We start from the raw sequence: 10,124 nt of genomic DNA on the forward strand, positions 1-10,124 counted from the left end.
ACACTTTTTAGAGTTGGAAGTGACTGGCCTCTAAAATTGATCCTGACATTTCACCTCCTTTTTTATCCCATTGCTCACCGACTCATTTGAATTCTCTGTTTAGCCCCAGATGATTCAGTGGCTGATTAATAAGTCAAGTCTCTGCTGCACCACGCCAGCTTCTTTCTTCAGCCTTTTGATATGCAGAGATGTCTAAAAGAACCCAGATTTCAGAGATGGGACCACGGTCGGCATATATATTCACACTGGTGCACTGCGTTGGCATTCTAGGGCCAAATTAAGCTCCTTTTTGTAGTGTCCCACTAATTGGGCTGTGCTTGAGTATTTATTTAACACATAGTTTGATGTATATTTGCTAGCCTTTTTTCATAGATTACTTATTTTTCTACTATATTCCAGTAATAAATTCATAACTGAGGTGTCCTTGAAATTGATTTAAATTTTATTAAATGTATTTTAAATTTCGTTTATGATTTTTGTGACATTTGGTTCTATAGGAATGGACATAGTAGATATATTTGTTATTTTTTTAATAATAATTATAAGAAGGCTATTGACCTATAGCCTTTAAATAAAAAGATAGACTATTATAGTTTGACATTCATTTTTTTTTCTCTTTTTTTTGTTGTGCATCTTGTGCTGTTTAAAACGCTTTGTGTAAAGCCCTTTAATAAAATAAAATGTACAAAACTCATTTACAAAAGGATTTACAGAAATACATGCAGGATTTTAACATCTGTTCTGTGCATCTGAAGAGATGACCTCGTTTTTTCTTCACACCCCGTCTGACCTTCGTTTCTCTGTTGTTGTACACAATCATTATTGTAATTACTGTGCAGACATTGTGTAACACTCGTTTGACTGACTTCATTAACACAATGACATGTGTTTGTCACTCTCCATTATTCCAACCGACAATCTTCAAGAGTGATGGGTCACTTCCTAACTAGTGTGTCCAATAAACAGGGGCTGTTCAGCCATAAGTGTAATGTTGTCTTCACTAACTGGCCCATTGATCTCGTGAGATGAGCCATTAAACATTAACGGGGTGGCGATGGGCTGTTCTCACAAAGTCAGCTGATTAATAGAGACGTAATGAAGGGGGCCGGGACCCTTAGAACCTACTGATTGACGGCTGAAGACAGAGAGAGAGATAGCACCTGTTTAGATATTGAAGGATACCGAGGGACCCTGGCACCCTGCTGAGAGTCACTGAGTGATCTACACAAGGTTATTTGCTTGTGCTGTGATACCCGAGAACACGCACAGCTCCCACAGAGACTGAGTAAATACACAGGGCGTGAAATAGATAGTATTGGTAAACTGACCGCTCATTTATTCAATCACCCACACGCTCAAAGCAGCATATTCTTGTATGCAATGATGAACCCTGTTTGCACATAAATATAGGCTGAATGAATTGATGCACATTTTTTATACATAATACTTGAAAAATAGTTTAGTAAATTGAATTAATTACATATGTTTTAATGATGAATGACACCTATTATTTCTCAAGGCATACCTCTAAAGACAGACACGCATATATCAACACGTACAACTCTGTGTGTGTTCCCACTTTAGGGAAGTAGTAACACTGTGTTTTACGTCATCTGTTACTGACAAAAGCCTTTTGTCTGATCCTGTTCTTTTGTTTTGCTTTTTTGCAATGCCCCACCTCAGCTATTATCTAATATATCCAACATTTTTAGCATAATAATTTTTTTTGTCTCTACAATTTTTTTATTTCATTTTATTATCATTTAAAGTCTTGTTTAAAAAGTTTATTTAACATGCTGCCATTACATATAAAAATGTTTTACCTGAAACATTTGAACATTTCTGATTTATGAATATATCAAAATATTTCCAGCATTATACATTTATTTAAGCAATGTTTTAATGAAGTATACGGACATATAGTGCAATTAAACTAAAAAAAAAAAATCCAATTATCACCATTAAATGTATTAAAAATCCAATAAATGTATTAAAAAGATATCATATGTTCAGAAAACCAAAGTCATGGTCTATAATAATTTAATCCATTTAGTATAATAAAAGTGATCATTTTAGATTCTTAGATATTTTATCTTATACCGCATTATGCATATGAAGATTGTATTATATGTAAATCTAATACATTTGTAAAGAGATATTTTAATGGCAGGACTGCATGTAGATCAAATTAAAATGAAGCATCCATGTCAATGGTGGGATATTCCCTCAGGGTTAGTTTCACCTCGACATTTTCTTCCCTCAGCTTGCTCTTTTTAACAAAACCTGACAGCTTTCAAGTGCCTGTGTTTTTACCCTTTTATCAAAAACAAGCCTTTTGGTCCTCTGGTATTCCAAACGCTACACTCAAACCAGATGTCCTTTTTTTGCCCGTGGCACAACTTTCAAGATGACAGCGTGCCCCAAGAGAACCGAGTGAAATCCATGGCCTGCTGAATTTGTGACTAATGGGCGTTTTGATGTGACAGCAGCGGCCGTCTAGGGAAATTGAAGCGAGCAGCGTGTCGATACCTTTTGTGTCTCTCAGCGGTGGGTTATTGTTGACGGACCTTGGGGACAGGCCATGGCCGTTTACGTCTACAGACAGTATGTGGTCAGCAACAACTTTTTTCTCTCTCTGCCTGCCTTCCTTTTTATTGTCACTATTGATCTGGCACTGCCTCGCCACGGTGTGGCTAATTTGCTTGTTAACATAAATTTGTCACCGGCAAGGAGAAAGGGTTTCCATCACAACTGCTGGCTATGAAGCATCAATAGCCCCCTGCCTGCCCCCCTCCCCTTTCACTTTCTGTCATCTCTCTCTATCTATAACTCCCTTCCGTCTTTGCTTTCCCCTCCCTTTTCCCCTTTAGTTTTTCTCTTTCTTCCTCTCTGCCCTCTGGTCCAATGCAGTGGGCCGATTTATTAAACAGCTGGTTGTTAAGCTGTCATTTAATCAATACAGTTTCCCGCACCTCTTGCTCCTTGGAATTAAATGCGAGTTAAACACAAACCAGGCATAATGACCTTTTTATGGGGCCCACTCAGCCAATGAAATTAGCACGAAGGATCAGATATTTATACCTGTAAGCCTGTGTAAGTCATTAACTTCAGACAATATCATTTTAAACGACAACACATGTCTCGCTCCCTTCTGCACGCTCTATGTCATTCGTCGGTTTGTCACGGTGCAAGAGGAATTTTGAAGTTTCATAACGAACTGCAGACCTCGGGAGTAAATCAGCATATTGAAAAATGAAAAGGAAGACATAGTGAACCATACAAAGAACAAATATGATTAATTGTAATCTTCACACAATCTCACCAGATTGCTCCAATTGAGTGCAACAAAAAGTTAATAACAGTTTTTTGAGAGTTTTGTGACTTTTTTTCCAGTCCGACGTACACAAACAATTGATCAAGACTAAACAAATCAGGGGTTTAGGCCACCAATGGACAAGTAACTAGATAACAAGCAGGAATGGCTAATGAAATTAAAGTCAAATGTTAAATTACGCTTTGCATGAAGTGATAGAAGCTTAAAGATGAATGTGCCAAACTATACTTGAAAATATTGTGAGAAAATAATAGCCGCTTGTGCTAACATAGTCACTTATGCATATGCTCAGAACACAAATTCTGTTTCATAACAGAATTGTATGAACTTTATTAGGACACATAATGTTATTGACATTTTAGAATGAAATCGAAGCATGTCAATTGAGTTGTAATTTACACTAATATTTGCCTTCAGTACATGTAGGATATGGTAGCTGTGTACAGTATTGGTAAGTGTGGTGGAGTCACAGGAGACTTTGCTGTCTATGAGGAGGGAGTCAGTGGTGAGTTTGTTTGACATGACATATTGTCTGTTTTCCTCTGAAGGAAGAGACACAGCCAAAAATCTGCGGTGGTGGTGTGCGAATTTCCCAGAATGCAATGGTGTGAGAAAGGGAGTGCTACCTCCCAGTTCTAGCGGGTGACAGCCTGGGATGACATCACCAACAACTGCAATGAGATACCAGCGTAACATAAATAATATTTTGTTGATGTTAGAAATAAATCAGATGAGCCTGTAACTCATGGCTAAGCTGAGATATCATCACCGTCTCTTACGAATCAGATCACTCAGTTATATTCCACGAGCCTGACACGACAACTGTCACCCGTGACTCAACACAGATACACCGATAAACTGTAGATGTCTGTTTAAATGTCACCAAATATATAGACCTAAATTAATAAACAATAAATTTAAAACAGAAATAAGTTCTAACGCTTATTTTCTTTTTTGCACGAAAAATGTTCCCTGTTTTCCTGTAATCTTACTTTCGTGCATGCTTGTAATTTGTAGTCTTTAAATTTGTGAAGGAAAAAACACTTTGTTTGTAATTGGTGGAAATAGACCTTTGCTTGACCATTTGCTGTACCCTGAGGGAAGTGGACCGCCTGACCCTAACCGACCGTAACCTTACCACAACCTCACCGTTCATTTGACCTTTGACCCTAAACTTAACCTTAACACTCACAGGAACCCTGACTTTCACCTTTAACCATGCTCCCTGCTCTCTTCAGAGATCTGTATTACACTGTTTCACAACATTGTTTATTTCTCTATTTCACGTTGTTACACATCACACACACTCACAATAAATTAATTTAAAAAACTTGATTTATTGTTGATGTTTTAGAAAATAACCATTGTCTATTGCTGCTTTTAACATTATAAGCGAAGTGAACCTTTGATACACCAGCCTCAAAACTGCACAGCGGTGTACAAAAAAGTTTCTTCTCGTCACACATGGCCACACATATGCTTTGCCTTTTCATCAGGATTTCTCTTCTCTCTTTATAACTCATGGCTCCCAGGCAGAGGGAGACTCTCATCCCTGTGCCTGCATAAGTCTCCCTGCGGTAGAGAGCTTAATCTGCTCTGCCACTCTAAACCCCCTGCCTCCAGCCGTAGAACAGGCCTTCTCCAACGGGTGGTCAGCCAGACACCCCACCAACGCCTTCCCCTACCCCTTCCTTAAAAAATTCTCATGGGGAGAAAGTTGGAAAACTAAACACTGTCGCATTAGATGGACATCCTGCGAAATCCTTTTCTCCAATCCAAAAGCTCATATCTCTTTTGACAGTCATTGGGCGGCAAAGTTCGTGCTTTAAAGAGAGTGGCTTTTGGTCTCTGTTTTCAACTTTCGGCATAATGAAAGGCAAACATTGAAGAATTCCCGCGTTATTAAATAAAACATGTCGGTGGCCTGGGGCCAAGCATTGTCACGCTATGAACAAATGTCTTTTGATAATATGTTCCATGACTATTTACCCTGATCTAGAATAAGTGTATTTTATGTACAGCCTTTTTATAAGTTTTCAAGATGCATGCAGTTAGATCCCTGTTGTGTAACTAAATAATTTAATTTGAAGTGTCAAGATGATAGAAGGAAACAAACATATAGCAATGCAGATGCAGGAAAAAAATTATAGAGCATTTTAAGTTTTTCTTAATTTACAATTTATAGATATGTGTTTAGGTAAAATGGTTATTTTTGTTTTATTTTGTGAACTAGTAACAACAATTTCCCCAAATTTCAAACAAAAATGCTGTTTTTCTTTGCATTTTTAGGCAGAAAGTGAAATGGGTAAAAAACAAGATTTCAGACCTCAGATGCTGCAAAGAAAACAGTTCATATTAACTTTTAAGCAATACAACAGTACATTTGTACAAGTATTTTTTTATAAGATAACCTTTTCATAAGGTTTTCTTATGTCTTGTAATGCTGTCAGTCTTTTATATTGTTGTTGGATGTCACTCCTCAGGTTTGATTTTGTTGAAATTTAACAGACACTGGACTAGAATAGCCACAATACATAGAAATGGTGATAAAATGAATGGTTTCTTTTTTCCACGGATGTACAAGTAATAAACAGTAGTGCATTTTCAAGGTGACTAAAATAATTTAGTACATTTATTTCTAAGAATTAAGGTTAACATATTCGTAAATTACCACAGTATAGAAGAAATGTAGAAGAAATAGACTGAGCAAGCTCACATTTAAATTAACACCAAACATTGAGCTATCAATGTGGAACACTGCTCTACCTTTACTTAAAGATTAAGCACAGAAATTGAAATGTGAATAGCTGTAAGTGAAATAGAATTAGAGTACAATTTATCTATACTGAGTAAATAATTCATGACTGGATTTTCACCCTATTTTCAGAACCGACTGAACTTGAATTGACCTTCATTCTGATATACAAATCATTCATTTTTATTTGCAATCACTAGCTCAAAAAGCCAGTGAGTTAACATTGACCTAGTATAATAATATGTTGTAATTTCTTTGTTCAAATAAAAAATCCATTTTTATTTAAATTGCGAAAAGCATTATCTGTCAAATTTGTTAACATCTATTATAATATCTGTGTAGCAGCAGTATGTTATCCACATACAATATACATATGTATGTAAGTATTATATGTCCACATTAATAATTATATTATTCATTAATTTATATTAATTACTCTTTTGCTTTAACTCCGACAACATACACATTCTGGGTTTGATCAAAAAGACAAACATATACTTGCAATACAAAAAAACATTGGAATGGAGGAAAAAATAAGATGAATTCGAGAAAAAGGCTTTCCTCACTCCCTCTATACCCCAACACCTTTCTGAAGGATTTATGTAGAATATGAGGGGATTGGAGCTACACCTGGCTTGACAGGCACAGTGCTTCTTTATTAAAGCGAGTACTGCACAGAGTCCTGTATTAAAATTGAAATAGAAGCAGGGAGAGCTATACCAGTCCAGACACTGAGACCGAGACCGAATCCCGGCTGGTCAAAGCACCAAGAGTTGCTCGGCAGCCCGCACAAGCTAGGTTTACCAAAGCGCATAGACTCACACACATAAATACAAACAAACAAGAGTTCCTATTGATATTTAGATAATATAATCACATTGGGTTGGATTTTTTTTAGATATTGATTTTAAATTGCACATTAGATTTTTTCTTCATGCCAGTAAGGCATTTTTTCACATAGGTCCTGGTCCCTGTCGGCTCAGCGCAGGCCCTTCTTAGGGAATGTGTATGGATTTTTCTCTTCGGGTGCCTTGTTTTCTGTGATGAGGGAGTCATGCCAATAAGTGCTCCATTATATACGTAATCAAGGAGTGGCAAGAGAATTAGTCACCGCTGACCTCTCAGTCCCTCTCACACACACCTGACATGAATATAAATACTAACACACTCATTCTCACAAGCACACACGTTTCTGACCGAAATGCATGTTTTCACATGGCAGGAAACAGAGAGATTTTAAGGACAATTATTGAAGTTATTTTACACATTATGGAGTGATAGTGTTATACAATTTAATTTTTCTGTTGTTCTTTTTTTGTTGATGCATCTACAGTGAGGTCCAAAAGTCCACTAGTTAAATTCCCCTATTTTATTTCATCATACAGATTATTTTTTATTATACATTTTATCATGACTATAAACGGTTTCAAAGCAATAACATAAAAAAACATACTGCGCGTAAATGCTTTTGTGACATGAAAGTTAACTTCTGGTACACAAATGCAAAAAATAGAGTCTTATTTCTGAGAACAATCAAAAGAAATAGCAAGTAAATTAAATTAGCTGGCTAGTTGAACATATGAAAACCCAGTATTATTATGGGTTACCAGTAGAAGAACCATTCATTTACTAAAACTAAATGCGACAAAGTTACACGACCCATTCAACAAATTGTTTATTTAATAAAATTAACATACAATTATGTTATGTAATTATTATACAATAAATATCAATTAATATGATAATAAATTGATTAAAATTGTTACTATTAGCCGGTGCCCACCAGACCACTAAACAAACAAAGACTGGAAGTTAATTTCGGGCCAGGCGTGTGTGTGTCCAATGAAACCGTCTACAACATGATGTAGAAGTTTACTCAGTTTCTTGGTATTTGGTATTTTGTCATTTTGCTACAATGAAAGCAGGTGATTAAGATGGCTTTGATGGCTTACATTTGTGCACAACCTGATGATGCACATTTTTTTTCCATGATTTGTTGATCGCTCCAAAGAGCCTCTTGTGTTCTTTAATGGATTCAATAGGACATTGTATTCACCTCTTTTAAACACTTGGTTTATTAATACATTAAACAATGTAAAATAATTGATTCCCCAATGTTTCAGATTGAATTTTTATGCTATTTTTCAGCAAACTACAAGAGAATTTTTGAAGAATGCTGATGTTGCTCGTTTTTCTCTATACAATGAAAGTAAATGGGATGCCTACTTTGTGTTCACCAGAGGAAGAAATAATGTTGAAATGTGTGGAAACATGAACTTTGTCTTAAACATTGTCAGAATTTTGATTAATGACCCAGAAATAATGCAGAATTATCATTTTTAATCATTCAAAATCGTAAAATTTTGTATATTTCTAGCTGTAAATAAAAATGTGAATCCCATTTCAATGTGAAATAAGAATTTTGAATCATGATGTATGTGTCTAGAAAATGTAAGCATGGTTTTAAAATATTTGAACGCCACAGACAAGATTATATTGAAAAACTTTTGTAAACAATTCACACTCTGAAAACTTAACCCATTCGATTTTAAGTCATACCTAATCGATTTGAAATGCCTTTTAAAGTGGCTTATTGCGTTCCATGTGATGGCTTTCTCTGTGTGGAGGAAATAACAATATGGTTCTGATTACATCTTTCTCCATTAGTTTTACACAGAGGGTGATTATGCTGTAGAGTAAGATGGATTCATATGTCCACCCGTCTCAGTGCTTCAGATGAAAAGCCTATGCGTGTACGGGAGGACTCCCTTGAGGAGTGTGTGGTTTTGGAGAGGGGCAGGTGGTGTGTGTGTGTGTCCGATCGTTCCCCATAGGTTCCACAAACGTCCTACCGAGAGAGAAAGGAAAAAGGGAAGGGGGTTGGGGATTGGCACAATTTCATGAGCTTATGAAAAATGACTTGGCAGAAAGTAGTGTTCTTTGTCCAAGGCTGGGTTTAAATGGGTGGGGGCTGGAAGGAGGGATGAGAAGAAATATAGACGGAAGAGTGGAAGATCTCTCCAACCACCCCCCATTTCTCAGCTGCTTATTGCTTTTTCTATTTTTCCCTATTTATTCTGCATATTAATTTTGTTCTCTATCTAGTGTATGGTTCCAAACGTCTCTGCTTGTCTGGACATCTCCAACATTAATCACTCACTACAGTATGTGTCAAACCCATGAGCTCTGCTGTATCTGAGTCATTCTCTTCAAAGACTATTGTACATCGGAAGAGCTGTTCATATATATAGATATACTGTATATATATATACTGATCTATCCGTAAGGTCACTATCATAGTTTGTCTGATTCCCCAAGAGTATTAGGGTACAAATAACAAAGCTGTGTGTCCAGTGCTATTTACACCCGGTGCAAATAGCCAAACTGTTTTTTATTGGATACCTTAGTACCTAGTATTAGGCAACCTATCATATATTTTCTTCTCTGCATAAAACATATACATAACCTGTCATCATAAATCACTCATACACATAAAAATAGATTTAGTATCAGCAATAACATTGTTTCAAAGTAAAAAAGAACCAGCACTGAAAAGTACTGCGATGTTATCCACCCTCAGTAATGATTTCATTAGTGTAGCATATGTGTAGCAGGATTATCGTGTCGCTTTGCTTGTGTGTGTGTATGTTTGACAGTTTGTGTGGTACAAGAAAAACGGAAGGTTTTAAATGAGGAATTGTGACAGTCACGGTTGTCAGATCTGCCCTATTTCTCCTCGTCTCTCTTTCTCTAAACAGTTTCACTACATGTGTTTATCTGTATCTGAATCTGTCAACACTGTGTGTTTATGTATGTGTATTTTTAAGTATGTCTGTGTTCAGGCCCTACGAAGGGGAGGAGTAGGGGGATCAAGGTTTTTGCCTTGTAGTTTTTTCCCATTATTCATCCAACAGCCTTGCTTGGCTGCCATTTGGCTCAGACTATCAATGTGTGTGTGTGCACGCAGATACTTAAATATGCAAGTTAGAATATAGTATTATGTTTACTTGCTGTCTTATAGATCTGTATTTGTTG

Source organism: Triplophysa dalaica, chromosome 16 (genome assembly GCF_015846415.1).
Source record: "Triplophysa dalaica isolate WHDGS20190420 chromosome 16, ASM1584641v1, whole genome shotgun sequence".
NCBI lineage: Eukaryota > Metazoa > Chordata > Actinopteri > Cypriniformes > Nemacheilidae > Triplophysa > Triplophysa dalaica.